Source organism: Scylla paramamosain, chromosome 37 (assembly GCF_035594125.1).
Source record: "Scylla paramamosain isolate STU-SP2022 chromosome 37, ASM3559412v1, whole genome shotgun sequence".
NCBI lineage: Eukaryota > Metazoa > Arthropoda > Malacostraca > Decapoda > Portunidae > Scylla > Scylla paramamosain.
The window spans coordinates 15,313,661-15,334,809 of NC_087187.1; the positions used below are offsets into that span (position 1 = coordinate 15,313,661).

The 21,149-nt window shown below is 40.7% G+C and overlaps 1 protein-coding gene across 6 annotated transcripts in view; it reads left to right on the forward strand.

Annotated features, from left to right (window-relative positions):
- The window catches only part of LOC135091517 (fibrocystin-L-like), a 136,284-nt gene extending 126,161 nt beyond the window's left edge, over positions 1 to 10,123 (forward strand). For 5 of the 6 annotated variants that reach the window (XM_063989237.1, XM_063989235.1, XM_063989239.1 and 2 more), the window contains 3 exons: positions 8,152 to 8,262; positions 8,869 to 8,994; positions 9,259 to 10,123. The gene's annotated coding sequence lies outside the window, so the exon portion shown is untranslated. The remainder of the gene's footprint in view (positions 1 to 8,151; positions 8,263 to 8,868; positions 8,995 to 9,258) is intronic. The other variant, XM_063989238.1, reaches the window with a different exon arrangement.
- Positions 10,124 to 21,149: the final 11,026 nt, after the last annotated feature.

Genomic DNA, 21,149 nt, shown 5'->3' on the forward strand with positions numbered 1-21,149 from the left:
TGTTGATCTATCTGTCTTTCTCTGTGTATATCAGGCTTGGGTTGGAGTACATAATTTTGTACATACTTGATTACAAGTGCAATTATTTTACAATATCATGAGTTAAGTACAAGTACCAGTACTCCATTTTGTACTTGAACTCAAGACCAAGTACTGTGCTGTATTCAACCCAAAGTACATCTTTACTGATGCCTCTTACTTTTTTTCAACAGCAAATTGTGTGTGTGTGTGTGTGTGTGTGCCATAGTAGATGTCATTGCAAACTTAAATGCAAATTTAAATGCAAATAACAGGTTAACAGGTGTTGTTAGGTAGATGACAAGACCTGTCTGCCAGTTATCATCCTCACCTTCCCCACACAGGCTGACAGTGGCCACAAAAGTAAGGATTTTGGAATTTAGGTGAAAGTCAGACTTTATGGGTGGAGACTTTAGAGTGAACCTTGCTTGATGCCTGATGGGGATGGATTGCTGTGTGCCTTTCAGTGAAGCAGCCTGTCAGTTCAGACAGCATTTGACAGCTGTTTCTCACTCCATATATTTATACATAGGTGCTGACAGATCAGCAGCAGGAGTGGGAACTGCAGCAGCTGCACCTCACATGACCTCACTGGTACCAATCCAGGCCACCTGGCTTCCCTGCAGACAGACTTGTGTCACCCTGATCTGACCTCCACCTATACATATACCACTGCATTACACTTGGAATTTGGTTGAATACATGTACTCAGACCCAAGCCTGATGTGTGTGTGTGTGTATTTACCTAGTTGTATTTACCTAGCTGTGTCTTACAGAAAAAGAGCTATGCTCCTGCTGTCCTGTCTCTATATCTATAAGCATCTAGCTTAACTTTAAATTCATTGAATATTTTTTTATTGTACCACTGTTTCATCTAAGTTGTTCCATATTTCTATGCTTCTATTTGGGAAACCAAATTTCTTGACATCTCTTCTACCTGCTGTTTTCTTCAGTTTCACTCCATGTCCTCTTGTAGCTCTTGAGTCCCACACAAATAAGTCTTCTTTGTCAACTTGATCCTTACCCTTTAAAGCTCTGTATATAGCAATCAGGTCTTCTCTTTCTCTTCTCTCTTGTAATGATGGAAGCTTCAATCTCCTTAATCTTTCTTCATAGGTTAAATCTCTCAAACTTGTTACCAATTTGGTTGCAGCTCTTTGGATCCTTTCTATTTTCCTTATTTCTTTTTTATTATGGGGTGACCAAACAATGGTGGCATATTCCAGTTTTGGTCGAATCACATATTCCATCAACTTTTTCATCATCTCTTCATCCATGTAAGCAAATGCCCCTTTCATCTTTCTTAGTAACTCATAAGTTTCCCCAACTATTTTGTTTACATGTTTTACTGGTGATAAATTATCACTTATTGTAATTCCCAAGTCTTTTTCTTCTTTGGTTTTCTTAATTTCCACTTCTCCCGTGGTGTAGGAACTTGTCAATCTTCTTTTGCTTTTTCCTAATTCTATCACCTTGCATTTCTTTGCATTGAGTTCCATTTCCCATTTCTTACTCCATTTATATATCTTATTTAGATCTTTGTAATATTTCACAATCCACATTGTTTTCCACTCTTTTCAATTATTTTGCATCATCTGCAAACAGACTTATATAACTGTCAACTTCATCCATCATATCGTTGACATACACTAGAAACATTATGGGTCTAAGACTGTCCCCCTGTGGTACTCCACTTATAACTCTACACCATTCTGATTTTTCTCCCTTTATTACTGTTCTCATTTCTCTATCCCTCAAGAAGTCTGTAATTCAATTCAGTGTGTTTCCTTGCAAACCCCCTATATTTTGAATTTTCCATAGCAGTCTCTGGTGTGGTACCTTATCAAATGCTTTTTTTAGGTCTAAATAAACACAGTCTGCCCAACCCTCTCTCTCTTGAATTATATCAGTTGCTCTGCTATAAAAGCTCACTAAATTTGTGACACAAGATCTTCCACTTCTGAAACCAAATTGTCTGTCAGTCAATGTATGTGTTTCTTCTAAATATTCCATTCATCTGTTTTTAACTATTCTTTCTGCTATTTTTGCCACCACACTTGTTAGGGACACTGGTCTGTAATTCAATGGATCTTCTTTATTACCTCCTTTAAAAATGGGCACAATATTGGCTCTCTTCCAGTTTAGAGGAATTTTTCCTTCCTTAAAAGAACATACTATGGTATTGTGTATACCTTCTGCCATTTGTTCACAACATTCCTTAAGTATCCAGATGGACATTCCATCTGATCATTGAGCCTTATTTATATCTCTTCCTCTGTCCTGTTCTCATTTCTTGCCTTTGCTTCTTTTATTAGATCACTTACCTTGAGTCTCTCCTCCTCATTCATGTCCCTCTTTATCCAAACTTTCCTGTATTGCTCTGTCTTATCCAGTTTCCACGCATTCGGTATCACTTCCAGGGCTGTTTGTGCCTTAAATTTTACTTTCATTGGTCGTTCTCCTCCTTCTATATACTTCCCCAGTCTATGTATTTTCGCAGTTTCACTTATCCAGTCCTCCCCTTCTCTCTGTATATTTCTTATAATGACCTCTGCTACCTTTTTTTTGTTCTCTTTCCCTCTTGTATCTTACTGGCTCAGTTTCCTCTTTTAATCCATATATAACAATACATTTCTTTTTGTCCACTGTGTCCTTTACCATCGATTCCTTCTGTTTGATCATTTTCACAATTTCTTTACTTAAATCTGTCCTTTCCTTCTTGTGCTCTTCTATGATTTCTGTAAATTTTACTTTTTCTTCCTCTTTTTCCTTCCTCCAGATTTGATGTTCACTTTTCATCCCTATCACTTCATTTTCATTCATTGTTTTCCTTCAGTTTTGTTTTTAGTTCAGCGCATAGTGTTTTCAATTTGTTTTCCTCTTCCAGATCATGTTTTTTTTTTTTTTTTTTTTCACTCAATGAGGTCACTCGATCTTGATCTTGATGGTACAGGTGGCACAGGATCACTCCTGAGCCAGGCCTTTGGATCAGCAACTCCTGTAGAAGGAAAAAAAAAAAAAAAGAAACGAACAGCATCCTATATCCTAACTGTTCATACATCTAGCACGCCACATTCTCTTCAGAAACTTTCACCACCTCAGTCATCCTTTCATTCGCCTCTCCACACAGTCCCAGCAACAACACCATCCACACCTTTCCTGTCTTCTCCACTCTTTCATTCCTATCATGCTCTAACTCAGTCAGTATCACTTGCATCATCTCATTCCTGTCCCTGGCATACTTCACACACTCCAGCACCACATGTTCCACCGTCTTATCCTCTCCCATGTCACACATCTGGCACACTTTGCTGCGGGACTCAGACCACCTGTAACTCCTTGCATTCACATCCATACACTGTGCCCTCGCTCAGAAGAGAAGATCACCGCCCAGCCTTCCATCATACCACCTTTCATACCTCGGGGCCCCCTTCTCCTTGTACCATTCCAGGGTCTTCTTTCTTTCCATCTCATTCCTCCATTCATTCAGTACCAGACATTTCACTTCTTTGTCCATCTCATTCTTCCATTTTCTCACATCCCATTCAGCTTCCATTCTGCCTCCTCTTGTTACCACCCATTCACGCTCATTTTGATTCCTCCCAACCATTCTTATCGCCCACACAACTTGCAATCCATTCCTGTCTGTCATTCTCATGCACCTTTTCCTCCACTTGCTTCCACTTTCATTCCACAGGTACACCTTCCATGCTATTCTTGCATCATTCATTCTCTCAAGCCTAATCTTGTACCTAAGTGTGGCTTTTGTGAGTCTTTCCCTAAGGGTGCTCCATCCAATATCACCTCTCAAGGCTTCAACTGCTGTGCACCTCGGTGCACTCTGCCATCCTTGCTACCTTATTCTGGCCCACTTCTAACTTATCAATTTCACTTTCATTCCATGCAATCACATCCATACCATACATTATACTTGGCACAGCCACACTCTTCCACACTTCTCTCAACACATCATACTTACTTGCTCTCATCCTTGCCGCGCTTCCCAATCGACCTACCCACTGGTTTACCATACTTATCTTTTCATTCTTTGCCTTTGCACACCCACTGGAACTCATCCACATCCCTAAGTACTTGTATTCTTGCACCTGTTTCAACTCATTCTCTCCAAGTTTCCATACCACATTACTGTCATCCTCTGACCTATTCACAATCATTACCTTGCTTATCTCACTGCTAAACCTTACTCCAAAGTCTTTTCCATATCCATCCACAACATCCAACAAACTTTGAAGCTCATCTGCCAATTCACTCATTACAACTATGTCATCTGCATAAAGAAGCACACATACTTTATCATTCCCCACACTTACCCCTACATTCATTCTTCTCATCCTGGCTGCTAGCTCCTCTGTATACAGGCTAAAAAGGGTTGGTGACAATATACAGCCCTGCCTAACTCCTCTCTCCTCTCTCACTCTTCACCCAGTTTGTTTCTATGTCTCTAGTCTAGTCTCTTGTGTCCACATACATACTCGTAATTTGCACTGTGTTAACTATCTTTGCACTCAATCCAATCTACCTAGCATTTCTCTGTTCACTCTGTCATAAGCTTTCTCAATATCCAGAAAACCTAGGTACAATTTATCCCCATCCTTCTTTTTCTTAATCATTTCATTCACCACAAACATATTGTCCTCAGCTCTCCTATCCACACGGAAACCATTCTGTTCTTCACCCAGCACCCCAGCTCTCTCAGTTCATTTACACAGTCTCTCATTCAACACTGCACTGAAAACTTTACCTATTGTATTCACTAATGCAATTGGCCTGTAGTTCTTTCTTGGCACTCTTTCTTCATCCCACACTCGATTGAATAATTCAGTCATTCTATCTATCACTACCTCCCCACCATTCTTATAGAACTCATACAGTATATCATCTGGACCTGCTGCCTTGCCATTCTTCTGCCTTCTCACACACCTCTCCACTTCCTCCCTACTGATTCTTTCATCCAGTTTATCTGCATTCTTCCTTTCCAGTGTCACACATCCTTCTTTCACACTAAACATCTCACCTACCCCACCTACTTCTTCCCAGAACCCTTTGATTGGCTCCCTGATTCCCTCCTTCTCTATTATAATTACACCATCCACTTTTAGACTCTCCACACCAACACTGCCTGACATATTCTCCTCTCATGAATTTATATCATTCACGGCCACCTTCCGTACCTTACTCTCGTAAAGATTGAATGACATTCCTTTCACTCTTCACTTTAGCATTCATTATCATTTGTCTTATCAACCGCTGCTGCTTCACATACACTGCCCATGCATTCTGATACTCATTCTCTGCCTCATCTCTTTCATGCTTCTTTTTCCTCTGTCATCTACACTGTCTACTCATTCTCTTTCGCTCCTTCCTAGCCGCTCTGATTTCATCATTCCACCATGGTTTACATACATTCTTTCTTCTACCTACTCTCACAAACTCAATCTGGTTCTCAGCTGCACTCCTCACATCCTCAGCCAGTTTCTCATTCAGATGCTTCACGTCATGCACACTTAAATCGTCCCAGCTTCTCTCACTCAGATCAACCTGAAAGTTCTCCTACCCTACATCTCTCAGTCTCCACTTCTTTTTCTTACATGCCACTTTCACTTCATTCCCACCTTGCATCAAGAACTCCACAACCAGCATGTTGTGATAAGACACAATATCAAACAAAACATCCTCATCTATCCACATATGCGACACAATCTCACGCAATCTTCCATTCACCAACACGTAGTCAATTGCCGATTCCTGCTCTCTTGCACTCCAAGTCACACTCCCCTCAGCCAAAGTAACATTCAGATTTTCCAGCTCCAGTTCATCAACAAACTTCCCATGCATTTCACCATTCCTGTTCACCTGTTCCCCCAGTATTCCCACATGTGCATTCATGTCACCCATAACTAGCACTCTCTCCTCTCCATGCTCTCTCACAACTTTCTTAAGTATGTCATACTTCCTCCTATTTTCCCTCTCTGCTCTTTCACCCATGACAGTCATGTACGCTACCACCAGTACCACCTTCTTTGGTCTGCCACGACCATCCATACCACTCTGACTGGAAGCACATCCTCACTACTTGTACACTCCCCCACATCAAACTCCTCTACTTTCAGTCCTCTTTCTTTCTTGTAGAGTAGGGCTACACCTCCTCCCAGTGTTTCCTGTGTCTTACGCTCCTTTCCAATCATAACATACTCGCATCCCTCCATTCATACATCATCTCTCAGGTGAGTCTCAGTGAGCCCGACTAAGTTGAACCTCCACTCCCTGAGCTCCTTGCATACATCCTCAAACTTGCCCACACCCCATCCTCTCACATTCATACAGCCAATCTTCACAACATTTACTTGCTCTGATTAGTCTCTTCTCTTCCATGTTCACTGACATCAATGGGTCCTCCTCGTCATGCCTCGTCCACACAACACACTTGCCTCGCCCTCATCCACTCTGCCAGTTGACGTCCTAGCCTCTCATTCCCGTTGTGGTTGAGGTGGACCCCGTCTCTCCCATAGAATTTGTCCTGGTCGAGGATCCCATCCATGTCTAGGAAGCTCACGTTGCCCTTCTTCTCTGCCATCCATTCCATCTTGACCTTCATGAGTTCCATGCATATCTTGCAGTTCATTTCTCTTCTGACCTTCTTGTACTGCACTCCTTCCCATGGATGCCGCAGGACCCCCCACCACAGCCACACACATCTTTTCTTCTGCTGCCCTCACTGCTGAGAACCAATCCTCCACTGATCATCCCTTCCATCAAAGCCACTTTCCTTCCTTGCATTTTATCATGTAGTTCATTATCTTCCTCAAATCCTGGGAATGGTGACCCCGTTGGCAACGCTCCACTCCCACCTATGGCGTCTGTCTTGCTGGAGCTTTTACTCATTTTATTACCTCTGTTATTACTTAAATTTTTCCCTTATTTATTTATTTCTGGAGACAGGGACAACTCTACTTGAACACAACTCCTACCTGGGAACACATTCTAGGCTCCTAGTGGTGGCTGTGGTCAAACAAAATCTTTCTCTGCTGGAGCTTGGATTGCTGCTTGTTTACTTGACGATGACGTGTGTGTGTGTGTGTGTGTGTGTGTGTTTGTCTATCTCTTTGTTGAAATCAAGTCATTGTTATGTCTTGGAGGGAATGAGAAGAGTGTGTATGTGACTATCTATCTGTTTCTGTCTTTATCCTTCCATCTATCTATCTGTGTTTAAATAAAGTTGTTGGTAGCATCTGAGGGAATAAGATGAGGTGTGAGCTCAGTATGATGTTGTGCGAGGAGTTTATGGATGTTTTAATATTATTTTGTAATATTATCTAAGTATTTATTAGTGTGTATATCTTTGCATGCAAGATGATTGTAATACTTCATCTCTCTCTCTCTCTCTCTCTCTCTCTCTCTCTCTCTCTCTCTCTCTCTCTCTCACTCTCTCTCTCTCTCTCTCTCAATCTCTCTCTCTCTCTCTCTCTCTCTCTCTCTCTCTCTCTCTCTCTCTCTCATCTCTCTCTCTCATCTCTCTCTCTCTCTCTCTCTCTCTCTCTCTCTCTCTCTCTCTCTCTCTCTCTCTCTCTCTCTCTCTCACTCTCTCTCTCTCTCTCTCTCTCTCTCTCTCTCTCTCTCTCTCTCTCATCTCTCTCTCTCTCTCTCTCTCTCTCTCTCTCTCTCTCTCTCTCTCTCTCTCTCTCTCTCTCTCTCTCTCTCTCTCTCTCTCTCTCTCTCTCTCTCTCTCTCTCTCTCTCTCTCTCTCTCTCTCTCTCTCTCTCTCTCTCTCTCTCTCTCTCTCTCTCTCTCTCTCTCTCTCTCTCTCTCTCTCTCTCTCTCTCTCTCTCTCTCTCTCTCTCTCTCTCTCTCTCTCTCTCTCTCTCTCTCTCTCTCTCTCTCTCTCTCTCTCTCTCTCTCTCTCTCTCTCTCTCTCTCTCTCTCTCTCTCTCTCTCTCTCTCTCTCTCTCTCTCTCTCTCTCTCTCTCTCTCTCTCTCTCTCTCTCTCTCTCTCTCTCTCTCTCTCTCTCTCTCTCTCTCTCTCTCTCTCTCTCTCTCTCTCTCTCTCTCTCTCTCTCTCTCTCTCTCTCTCTCTCTCTCTCTCTCTCTCTCTCTCTCCACCAATCCTCCTTACAGACCTGGTGGTGTATCCCTGAAAACTTGGAGGTCCAGGAGAACTCTGTCACCAAGAACGTTCAAATGAATGTCACCAGGTGGCTGGTGGCAGCTCCTCAAGTGAACCCAGAGGTGAGGGAGGCTGTCACTGTGTCTTGGAGGGAGCAGGGAAGCAGGGGTTGGAGTGAAGATGTTTAGAAAAGAGGGATGCAGAACTGTGGTTATGAAGAGTAGCCATCATTTTCATTTTAAGGGTGTTTTTAAGCTATTTGGTCAGTAGTGTAGTGGTCCATGAGACTATCCCTTTCCACTGGGGACCCAAAATAAGAATAAAGACAGACTTCCATATTCTGAGTGTTAATGAAAGCAGGAATAATGATCAGAAATAGCAACCATTATCACTATCCTCAGTTTCTTCATGTCATGTTTGGTAAGGTTAGATTTAAAAAAGAAATAGGAAGGAACTGGTTCTCAAATAGAGTGGTAGATGAATGGAATAGACTCAGTAGTCAATTCAGTAGTCAGGGTGTTAGTACTGAGTCATTAGGGAGTTTTAAAAGATTAGACAGATTTATGCATGAGGATGATAGGTGGAAATAGGTAAGCACATTTCATGCAGGGATTGCCATGTATAGACCAGGCAGCTTCTTGCAGCTTCCCATATGCTTTTACATTTATTATACCACTGGTATGATGCCACAACACAATGGTAAAGGTGGTGATGGTGTGTTCCTGCAGCTTGAGGACCGACTGATGCAGGTGATAATGGGGGTTGATATGAGTGTCGAGGGCGTGTATTGGGGTCCTGTCACCTTTGCTCCTGTGACCTCTGGCTCTTCTAAAAAGGGAGTTGCATCCTTCACGGTAAGAATGAAAGAGGGAAGGTGCTAGTCCTTTTCTTCTTTATTTTTATGTCTGATGGTGTATAGTAGTAAGGATTATCCAAGATTGGAGAAGTGTCTTGGGACCTTCCTCTTGAAAAAATTCAAGTCATAGGGAGAAGAAAATACAGAAGCAGGCAGGGAGTTCCAGAGTTAACTGGTGAAAAGGATGAAAGATTGTGAATAATGGTGAACTCTTATATTAGGGAGGTGGATCACCACCATCACCACTACTTATTCTCCACAGATCACTGGGCCAGAGGACAGCGTGATGGCTGCCTTGGAGGGGCTGTGCCTTGAGTTGAAGGCTGCAGTCACCATTATAATAGAGCAAAGCTGCAACAAGTCATCCAAGTATTTTGTCAAGAAGGTTTATGTTGAAGGCAACCTCCTGCACTGCTCTCAGGAGAGCAGTGGGACTCAGGACCAGCTCCAAGACCCACAGAGGATTGGAAGGCATAAATTCAGTCGTGGATAACTGTTGACATTTAAAACTGGTAACTCCACTTGTCAGATGATAGGTGGGAAAGTTTTAGGGTTGATTGACGGGAATATTGTTGTTCTAAATTCTTTTTCGGTAAAGTACTGTAAATCACTTGCATGTGAAATTTTGAGTCGATGAAATAGCATGAATGGTATTTTAGTTGAATTGTTCTTTGTAGCTGGAAAAAAATTAAGTTTGATTGATGGTGAAAGTATTGTTCAAAATCCTTTTACTGTAAACTAGATCATGTACATAGTTGTGAATTTTTTTTTTGGAAATGAAATAGCATGAATGATATTGTAGTTGTTTGTATTGTACTATGGGTACACCATTGAAAAAAATGTAGGAGTTATGAAAAAAATTGGATTAACTAACATCACTGAGGTTGTAGTTGTGAAATTTTGGTGTAAATTAATGTAAACAATGAAATAATCATTAAAGTTTAATCTTATATTAGGAGTCATTGGAAATTAGCTAAAACAAACACCCTTATATCATCTTAATGCTATAATGACTAACCAACTTTCCTCTCAAATCATGGCATAGTTTTAACACAAGTAAACAGTGCATAGCTTTGCCAAATGTTCTCATAAATCTGTGTTGGAAATATAGTCTTCACCAAGCATTATTGTTGTGTAAATTATCATTGCTGTCATGTGTTGTTTTAAGGAGACACTGATTTTTGCTGCTGTTGAACTAACATTCACATTTCTAGTATTTAGCAACTCATGAAATTAAACACCAGAGCAGTGGTATGTTATGGAAACTCTGAGAGAAAGAGACAGAGTCCTTTTTCCTCTTCTCTCACTCCCTCTCTCTCTCATGTCATGGACCAGGACAGGCTGATGTCCTTGGAACATCATCATTTGCATTCCCTAATGACAGACAAATGTGCCTCCTCACTCACTCCTCAATGTTGGAGAAAATAATTGGATTAATGAACATGTCTTACACTTTATCATCATTATTTTTATTATTATTATTATTATTATTATTATTTTATATACAGTAGTCCTTCACTGTTAGCAGTTTAATTAGTGTAGCCAAACCAACGCCAAAAGTGAAATTTGCTAAACGTGAATAGTACTGTAAATGGGAAAATTATACATTAGTCTTTGGCAAGGCCTGGGTTCACCCTTTTGACTTGCATTTGAAAGCAAAGACATTATACATGAAACATTAACAGCAATACAGAATACAGTAGATAATAGATGACAGATGTTATTTACCATTTAATTAAGACTGGTGAGAGGAGTGTGGTAATTGTGTAGGCGCACTGTTAATTTTTGGCACCCAAACCAGTGTCATCCATACCCAAGTGTCCGTGCCCCTCTGGCTCCCTCAACCCTCCACCACTTGTAGAGGCTGCACTCTTGGTGCCAAACACCAAAGGTGTAGTCAACTGCAGCAAAAAGCAGTCAGTAAGATGGCTGTTGGAAGGTTAACAAAAATCAAACTGAATGCATGTGGATGACAAACTGTATCGACACTGTTCTGTTATGTCAGCGAGTGGCGCACCAAAAGTGGATCTGATGTGCTAGTTTGGGTGTTGGTACCAGTTCAAACCTATTGCCAAACTGAAACAAGAGGGACCACTGTATATCTCCATCAATCAGTCTATCTATCTGTCTATTTATATATATATATATATATATATATATATATATATATATATATATATATATATATATATATATATATATATATATATATATATATATATATATATATATATATATATATATATATATATATATATATATATATATATATATATATATATATATATATATATATATATATATATTATGTAAAGCTTTTCACTAGTAAACATTTAGTGTGCAAAAAATTTTTAGTACATCTAAACTACTCGTATGGTAAGTTGTGTCTTCCTTACAAGTGGTGTCATCCACCACTCTTTCTCTCCCCTCCTAAAAAGTGGGAAAGTGAGGACTGCTGGACCTCACCACAAGTTATAACAACAAAAAAGGTTGATACAAACTTATAAGATAAACTATATAATAATGCATAATGTAACAGTTGTATCACATGTTTTCATTGTGTACTACATTAACAGTCTTTAACTGCTTGTCACTCCACCATCACAGCCTTCCATGTATTCTGTTACCACCACATGCAGTATTGCAGACCTAGGAAGGAGACATAAGGCAGGACCCCAAATTGCATGCAGTGACCCACATACATAATTAGCACATGTCTTCAATACAAAAAACTTGCCTCTGTGAACTCAGCAGAGGTATGATAAGAAACAATGTCAATAGGGATCTTAAAACTGGTTGTGCATTGCCACACACACACAACACTCAATATCATGAAGAGTGTTGGCTTCAATACTGACCCTTGAGGCACACCACTAGTTATGTTAAGACAAATTGATGCTTCTCCATTTAAAACAATGCGTTGTTTACGATCTGAGAGCTAGCCCTCTACCCACGCACATAAGCATTCTCCTATTCCATGTGATCACAATTTTGAGATCAACCTGTTGTGAAGAACCTTATCAAATGTGTTATGGAAGTCTTACTGTCTTACTGGAAGTCTTAATGTGTCTTACTGCATTCAACAGATCCCTCCATATTAAGCAGACCTTTGTGTATTGCTCAAGTGCCAAACAGATTCAAAACACTGAACTAAAGCAACGCCACTCAGGGTCAATATCGTTGCTCAGTGTGTAGCAAGGAAGCTAATGACAAGAGGAACCATTAGCCTGTTGGGGAAGTCGATCCCTGGTATGTTCATTGCAAGGAAGTGGAGAGTGCAGCACTGGTGACTCTCAGCTCAAAGCACATAAACAAAATCTGCACCCACCACAATGCTGCCCACACCCTGTGATGCTTCTCACCTTTGTTGCTGTGTGTGCAGCAAGAAAAGTCATACACACCCTGCTGGGGTTCAGCTGCATTTATTCCTCACAAATGCCAGAAGGCACATACATGTGCTTTTTCAGAGGTATTTTAGTCATTAGGAGAAAACAGGGTGTCTTTAAGCAAGCAATTACTGAGCTGATGCTGCTAGCCACACCTTTTGCTTGATGATGAAATACCATGGTGTGTGTGATAAATGCACATAACAGGAATGTCTTCTGTAACAAGATATCTATCATGTTCTAATAATTTCAAGCAAAATGTGTTGTGAAACACAAGTACAGAGTACCAGATAAATGGCCATCCTCACTGAGGCAGGATGGAAGTATGTACTTTGTGTGTCATCAATCCATGTTGTGTGTGCTTTTCTGTATATTATGTAATTGGCATTACACAAATAAGCAAACCTTGCATGCAGGAGATGGTGTGAGTATATAATATTATGTGTATTCCAACATGAGTGGGTAAAACTATTTCTGGGCATTTGTCTGTCTGCAATTATTTTTCCTTACTGGTTCTTGAAATATGAATATGTGCAATATTCTCAATGTTTATTTCTTATGTCTTATAGGAAATATTTCATTATACTTTCAAGATTTAAGTAAAAATGTATTTCAATATCATCCAACTTTTACACACACACACACACACACATACACACACAGAAAAAAAAATGCGTATGTGATATACATATTAAGAGAGAGAGAGAGAGAGAGAGAGAGAGAGAGAGAGAGAGAGAGAGAGAGAGAGAGAGAGAGAGAATCAGCATCTGACAGTAATTTTTTACTGCAATAATCGTGCAATACATGAACCTCCTATTTACGTCTTCCAAACCAGACAAAAAACTTCTCACCGTAATACTTTTGATGGGATGCTCGAGAGTAGATCATTTGTAACAATTATTATTATTTTTATAACAATTGAATTATTACTGACATGAGTTTGTTGTGCCTTCAGTAGTAACACTTTTAGTACCATATTTTGATTACCTGAGTAATGTGCCGAATATCATCAGTGGATGGTAAGTTTAGGATGATATTCTTGCATTCACGTGGTTATCATGATCTCCGCGGGACTCTGCACAATAATCATGTCCTTCCTTGCTCCTCTGTGACCAAGAATTAGTGACGTTATGGAGTGTGGCAAACAGTTGTGCTAAATAGATTAACTTCTCACTGTCACAGACTGTTTATTTTCAAGCGAGCGCTTTGTGCCTTTTGTTAGTTTCATCATAAAATATGAAAAAAATGGATAGAATAAAGTAAAATAAAAGTGTATTCTTGTAGCGCCAAAATTAGCCAATCGTCACTTAGTCATTGACCAGTCCGTCACTCACTTAACCATTCAAATAAGGAATCACTGTTAAAAAGGAGTACCATGTATAGGCTTGATAGCTTCTTGCAGCATTTACATTCTTTTTAATGTAGTTTACCTTTTAAATTCTTGGAGCATATCATAACAGTCTACAGATTATAAAGTCAGGATCATACTAGAAATTTATAAGCCAAGGACCTGCTTGACAATACGCAGGTGTCTCATCAAAGAACAGTCATCGAACTTATTAATGGGAAGAGAGGCAGGGAGGGAGGGTGTCTGGTAAGTAACGAAGCGGGGGGGAAGGGGGAAGGCAAGCAGGGAGGGAGTGTGCCTCGACGGGTTTGGGAAAGAAGTGGTCATGCACATTTGATTCATTTCTAGGTGATGGGAGGGACGCCTGATCCACAATGACACTGTTTTCTCTGTTACCCTATAAGCTGTTCTTAAATTTTATCCTTGGGTCTACAGAGACACGAATTTTTTTTTTTTTTTCATTATATTTCCTGCCCATGACATCTCCCGCAATCTTTCACACGGTATAGGGATCATACCCCCTCCACCCCTACCACAAATCCACCTTGAATGGTGCCTGAGTGTTGCGTGAGTGTTGTAAGGGAAGTTGCTAGTAAAATTCTTATTTGGTTATCCGTTTGTATGTGGGATGGTGTGTGTGTGTGTGTGTGTGTGTGTGTGTGTTTTGCTGTTTGGTTTTTAATAGAAATTTTTACTTTTACTACTACTACTACTACTACTACTACTACTACTACTGCTGCTGCTGCTGCTGCTGTGCGTGTGTGTGTGTGTGTGTGTATACTATTACTACTGTGTGTGTGTGTACTTCACTGTTTGGTATCTCACTAAGACTTTCGAGCGTTATTTAAACATTTAACCGACATATTTAATCTATACGGATATGTTTTTTTTTTTTTTTTTTTTATTACTACCTGGACATTCAAAATGAAGGATTTTTTTTTACTATTAATTAGGTATTTAATTGATTTATTTATTCAGAACGGCATCATGAGTGATTTTTTTCCTCTTAGTTTTAGTAACGAAAAAAAGGGGGGGGGGAGGGAAGGAAACTTGTCTGATCTTCCTAATACATTAATAAACAAATAAATATTAAATAACTGAGATTTTCGAAGCCACTGCACTGCAATGATTGATATTTACATTCCTGTTGTCCGTTAGAGCTTCGGAACTTCGAATATTCATAAAAAAAAAAAAAAAAAAAACCGGTGAAATTCTGTAACGCATCAAAGCTACAAAATTACCTGATTATTGAAGAAGCAGCGAATTTGCATAATACTTTAACTGTGAATGACATCAGCGTGTCTTCCCCACAAAAGAAGAGGCGTTTAAAAAGTTTGCCACACACTGTCTTAAGTCTATCAGTGCGATATGGAACAATGCACAATGCTAAAGGAAATGCATAGAATCTTTTAGAGCACCTGCAAGAAAGAAAAGGTGATGAAAAGAGAAGATTATCCATTGTCTAGCCAGTATTTTGCTCAGGCGCGGCTGTAGAAAACATGATAAATGCTTTAGAGTAGTTTGTGATTAAAGAAAATGTGACAAATGCCAGTGAAAAGGTTAATCATGACTGTACGTCAAAACTTTACCATTTATAGGAAGCATTTTGGGAATATCGTGCTTAGGGAACACCAACGTGTTTCTTACAATGGAACACAGTATCCCATTAGTCTTTCACTGTTGCGGTCTTCCTCTATCATTCAGAGGAGTGTGAAAAATTGTTTTGCACGGACACAGAAAATCAATATTGTCTTTTCTAGGCAACGAAACTACGTAAAAGACTTAAGTAGAAAAGTGTATTTAAAATTTATGAAAAAAAAAATGTATATTAGCGAAAAGCTCAACTTGTTAGTGAAGGGTAAGGAAAGGAAAGGGGGGAAAAAAAGGAAGGTAAGGAGGAGGGAGAGGGAATAAGAATAGCTAGGAGCAAGGTAATGGTTAATGGAGGTGGGAGGAGGCAGGGAATAGGGAAGATAACAAGACTTGGAGAAAAAAGAAAGGAGACAGATGACAGTGAGAAACAAAGATAAGAGAACATATGAAAGAGAGACAGGAGAAATAGAGGATGAGAGAGAAGGGGAATATAACGGTGAGAGGAAAGGAAAAGAAGGATAAATATGGAAGAGAGGTAGAAGAAGAAAGGGATGAAAAGAGAAGGAGACGAATGATAAGAAAGGAAAGAGAAAAAAAGGAAAAGAAAAGATGAAGGAAAATGAGAGAGAAGAGAAGCTAAGGATATGATGAGGAAGAAAAAGAGGCGGTGTGGTACGAAAAGAAGAAAAAGAGGGGAAGGTGAGAGAAAGGAAATAGAATGAAGGAAGAGGAGAGGGAGGAGAGAAACTAATGATACTATCAGGAAGAAAGGAGAGCAGGTGCAGGAGAAAATGAATAGGAGGTAAAGAAAGAAGAGAAAGAAAGGAGACGAGGAAGAGAGGAAAGGGAAGGGAAAAAAGTGAAGGCAGTGATAGGATAAGTAAGGATGGGAGAGAAAGAAACGAATCACAGAGGAAACTAAAGAACAGAAGGGAGGAAAATAAGGATAGGAGAGAAAAAAATAAATGAGTCGAGCTGTATCGACGGTATCTATTTATTTTAATTTTTACTACTAGTGAACCAAGTGTAGAAGAACAAAATAGGCACAGAAGAAGAAAGGGGGTAGGAAAGGAGGGTGGGTAAGAGTAAGAGGAAGCAGGGAGGAGAGAAAAGGAAAAATAAGTAAGGAATATAAGGATAAAATGGGGAAGGAAAAGAGAGATGAGTGAGAAAAGACGAAAGAGGAACAGGAACACAGAGAGAGGATTAGGAGAAGGAAAGAAACTGAAAGGAAAGTGATGAGGTAGGGAAGGGGCTGATAAGGACGGGAAGAGAGGCAAAGTGGGTGTGGAAAGGCTAAGCTAATAGGTATATATATCGGAGGGACCGGGAAGGGTGTGGAGGGGGACGAAGGAGAGGAAGGAAGGAAAGAGGCTGAGGGTAGGGATGAGAGGGGACAAAAGGGAAAAGGCTGAGACAGTATGCAGAAAAGGAGGGACCCATGATGAGGAGGGGACGAGAGAAAGGAAGGAAATGAGGCTGCGGGGAAAGAAGGGCCGGGGTAGTGAGGCTGATGGCAAGGAAGGGACGGCCTGTGCTTGGCACCAGGCGAGGCGTCCTAAATGAGGTGGTGCTAAGCTGATATTGCTGTAGCAGTTATGCTAATGTGAAGAGAATGCATATAGCCACTTACTTATCGCCTATCACATTCCCATGCACCCTTCCTTCTTCACACCTCCCTACACCCCCTTCCCTCGCCACACATCAGTACCAGCATCCCAAACATCCCCCTTCCCTTCCTACATCTCTCCACAGCCCTTCCTTCGCCATAGCAGCATGCCAGTCACCACACATGGGCCACGTCATGCGTCACACGAGATCCCCCTCTCAGCCTCACTCACGAAACACAACCTTGTTTGGGGTCGAGTAGTTTCAGATGTTTTGCCAAATGCCCTTTGTTGGGGAGAGGGGAGCAGTGTCCGGGATTGCTAACACCTGATCTCTTCCTGGCGAGACGCATTACTTAGACTGTACGAGTACTATGTGGTGTGTGTCTAGGGCTGTGGCTTGGGGACCTGCATTCTCAAACATAGCAGTGTCTTAGGCCAATGCGCACTGTACTTATTACAGACTTCAGTCGAAGTGATTGGGATTTTTAAGGGTGTTTAGATTTACTGAGCCCGTGAGTGACTTGGCGTCCTGCATTCTCAAACGTATTGGCGTCTTATGTCAATGCACACAATCTCGTGACCGAGATTGTAGAATTCAGAGCCTATCAGATTTTCATGTTTTGATTAATTAATACTATTTACATTTCTGCAAGCCACCATGAAAATTCTTGCTCGCTTTCATCTTAATTAATTCAGAGCTATTTGGTGTCAGTTTGTCTCTTTATCATGTTCAATGATGAATGCAATCATTGTGCAAGATCAGACAATATCAAATTCATAAACACAGCTAATATTCAATCGATGCAATTAACGTTCAATTAGAAAACACACATGACAATTTATCAGCATCACTTCCTTCTGAAAATTACTTAAATTTTCAAAGGATTTAACATGTCTACTATCCACGTTTCTCATTTACGCATGTGATCTGCTCATGTAGTTACAGTAATACTGCTGGTAAATGTTTGCTAATTTATCAGCATCACTTCCTTCTGAAAATTACTTAAATTTTCAAAGGATTTAACATGTCTACTATCCACGTTTCTCATTTACGCATGTGATCTGCTCACAGGCGTAGTACTCGACACAGAACGCCAATCAGGGTATGGGGACAACTTGGAGGCGGAGTTTAAGTGGGCGTTGATAGTTTTCTATAGGCTAACCTTTCCTTCTGGTGCCTCAATCGCCTCCCGGCCGACTCTCCCTTTTCTGTCGCTTTCTCCGCCTCGTCCTCTACATCCTTTCGTCCCAGGCTGCCTTCACGCAGGAGGTTCATGGCCTTCTTCATGTTGTTGTGTCCTGCGTGTGTCCTGTGTCATGTTTGTTGTCCACATTGTGTTCTTCTCCAGGGTTCCCTCGTTCTTGATATCCGGTGTGAATTTCCTTTCCAGTGACCGGCTTGTTTCCTTCTATTTCATCCGTCTTCTCCATTTCTTCTTTCTTTTTTTACTTATTCTTTGTACCTTCCCTTCTTTCTCCTTATTCTATCTTCTTTCCTCTTTCGTAATACAGTATATAATGCGGCATGGGGTCACCACATGCTTATTACAGGCAAACACAGCGTGCCTGCATGATACACACACTGACTCAGGTCACACCTGGCAAACACAGCATGCTTGCTTGATACACGCGCTTACACAGGTCACACCTGGCAAACACAGCATGCTTGCTTGATACACACGCTTACACAGGTCACACCTGGCAAACACAGCATGCTTGCTTGATACACACGCTTACACAGGTCACACCTGGCAAACACAGCATGCTTGCTTGATACACACGCTTACACAGGTCACACCTGGCAAACACAGCATGCTTGCTTGACACACACGCTCACTCAGGCCACACCTGGCAAACACAGCATGCTTGCTTGACACACACGCTCACTCAGGCCACACCTGGCAAACACAGCGTGCCTGAATGATAGTTATTTGTTTTTATTGACAAAAAAAAAAAAAAATATTCATACAGTAAAGTGAAAGGTACAAAATTCCCTATGGTCCAAATAAAGAATCATACATTTACAAACATAAGTAAAAACACTTTCACCTAAGTATTGTTTAAGATTAGGCGATGCAAAGTAACCAACATTAGCAAACATTTACCAGCAGTATTACTGTAACTAACATAGATACAGAACTCAACATAACGTCTAACACAATTTGACCAATATTAATGCAATAGCTAGTTCTAATTAAGTATTGTTTTCTTTTTAGATCCTATAACTATTCAACACTTCACACACGTACCTACACAAAACATTTACGTCTTCTGTTTCATTAAATAACTCACCTAAATTTTGTTTGCTTACCATATATTTCTGCCTGATCTGTCTCGTCAGTACGCACTCCAGCAGTACATGTTGGTCAGTCTGTGTTGCCTGCCCGTTACATGAACACACGCGCAAGTCCCGCGGGATGCGACTCCAACGGCCGGTCTCGATCTTTAAGTCATGAGACATCAGTCGAATTCTAGTAAACGCCATACGTGTAAAATTAGGGATATATATGTAATCTGAATAAATATTATGGACACCAAGACTAGAATTCAATATTGATTTATATGTGTGATACTTTGTTGCGTCTTCTGGCTTATTGGTAATTAAATTAATTATTCTGTCAAAAGGATTTATATGATTATCATACTGTATGGCGCTCTGGATAAACCTATAACCAGGGGTGTTAACTTCTCTGCATAAACTAAATACAACATGAAATGGTTAATTTTTGTCGAGTAGAGTCAGTTTCCTCTCCAAGAAACGTTTCCGTCGGACACAGACAGTATGGTAAACTGGCTTAATTCCCGATTCAGCATGACGAAAGTTTGAGCTTGTGTTATTTCTCACGCCCAAGAGACATCATAAGTTTATTGTACTGACTGGTGAGTGACACACAGCTGTTTGTCAGCCACGACTCGCAGCTGTATGTCAGTTCAGCCAACACAGCTGCGTCAAACACACGTCGCTTATAACAGTAAGGCATATCAGGGTTCGAGGTACAAAATATAGAAAATTTATTGACGACTGACTGACACTTTGCCTCGTGTAGTGACACCACGTCCTTCATACAACCACTGTCGGTAAATCAGGCTCCTAAATACTTGTATCTGTCACAGTACTTAATAACATGTCCCTCGATCTTTAATGGAACTTTATCACAGTGAGTGCTATTTATAAAAAAAAAAATAAATAAATAAATAGTTTTGTTCTCGTTAAGAACCATTCCATAATCATTGCAATAATCGATGACAACTCTGAGTTTCCTGATACACATATCCTGAGATGTTGCAAGAATTACCGTATCGTCCACCAATAGGAGCGCGTGCAGTGCGCCCAAGAAGCCATCAGTTGCTATTTGTTCCTTCAGCATACGAATCATCTGGTTAATGTAAATCACAAACATTAGACAGCTGGATGGCGAGCCTTGCCTTACTCCCACTGACGGCTCCACAGTGACACTCTTAATGATACTGATGTCAGTAGTGATGGTGCTGATGCTAGTAATGAAGATTTCAGCTTTATCATAATGCCACAAAATAAAGTATTACCTACATACAAAATGCTGCGATGGTGAGGGAGGGAGAAAAGAAAGGACCAGGAATAGAATAGGAAAGATTAGCGTGATAGAAAATGAATAAATTAATATATAAAACAGGAAGCATGAGAAGGGAGGGCAGGAGGGAGTAGGGGAAAGGAGAGTGGAGGGAGAGGGGAGGAGAGGGGACATAAGGAGGTATACATTCACCAGCAGTAAACATTCTGCAACTCCTGGGCCATGTAATTACTCAGTAGCGACACCTGTCACCTGTACTACTACGGGTTTCAGAGGTCGTGCTATATTGTCTTCGGGAATGACTAACAAACTGATGAACTGGGACCACACTTTGAGACCTGATTCCACACACTCTGCTAATTTTCGTCACTGTGACCCTGCAACAAAAGTGGGTAATAAAGGCAACTTGCCATAGTGGATTGACAGCGCGTAAGACAATACCTCCCCTCTTCTCCCCCTCCTCCACAGGCCCCACTCGGACAACACCCTTCCGCTCATCCTCTCCACAAGATATACTCACAATGTCCTTCCCCTCCCCCTCCCCAAGTGGCCATACTCCCACATCTGCCCTCAGTAAATCACTGTGGTATCTCTGGTGTTTGCTTCTCTCTCTGTTCATTCCTTACAATAACATTTCCCTCTTCTCGTTTTCTATATGGAGCCGC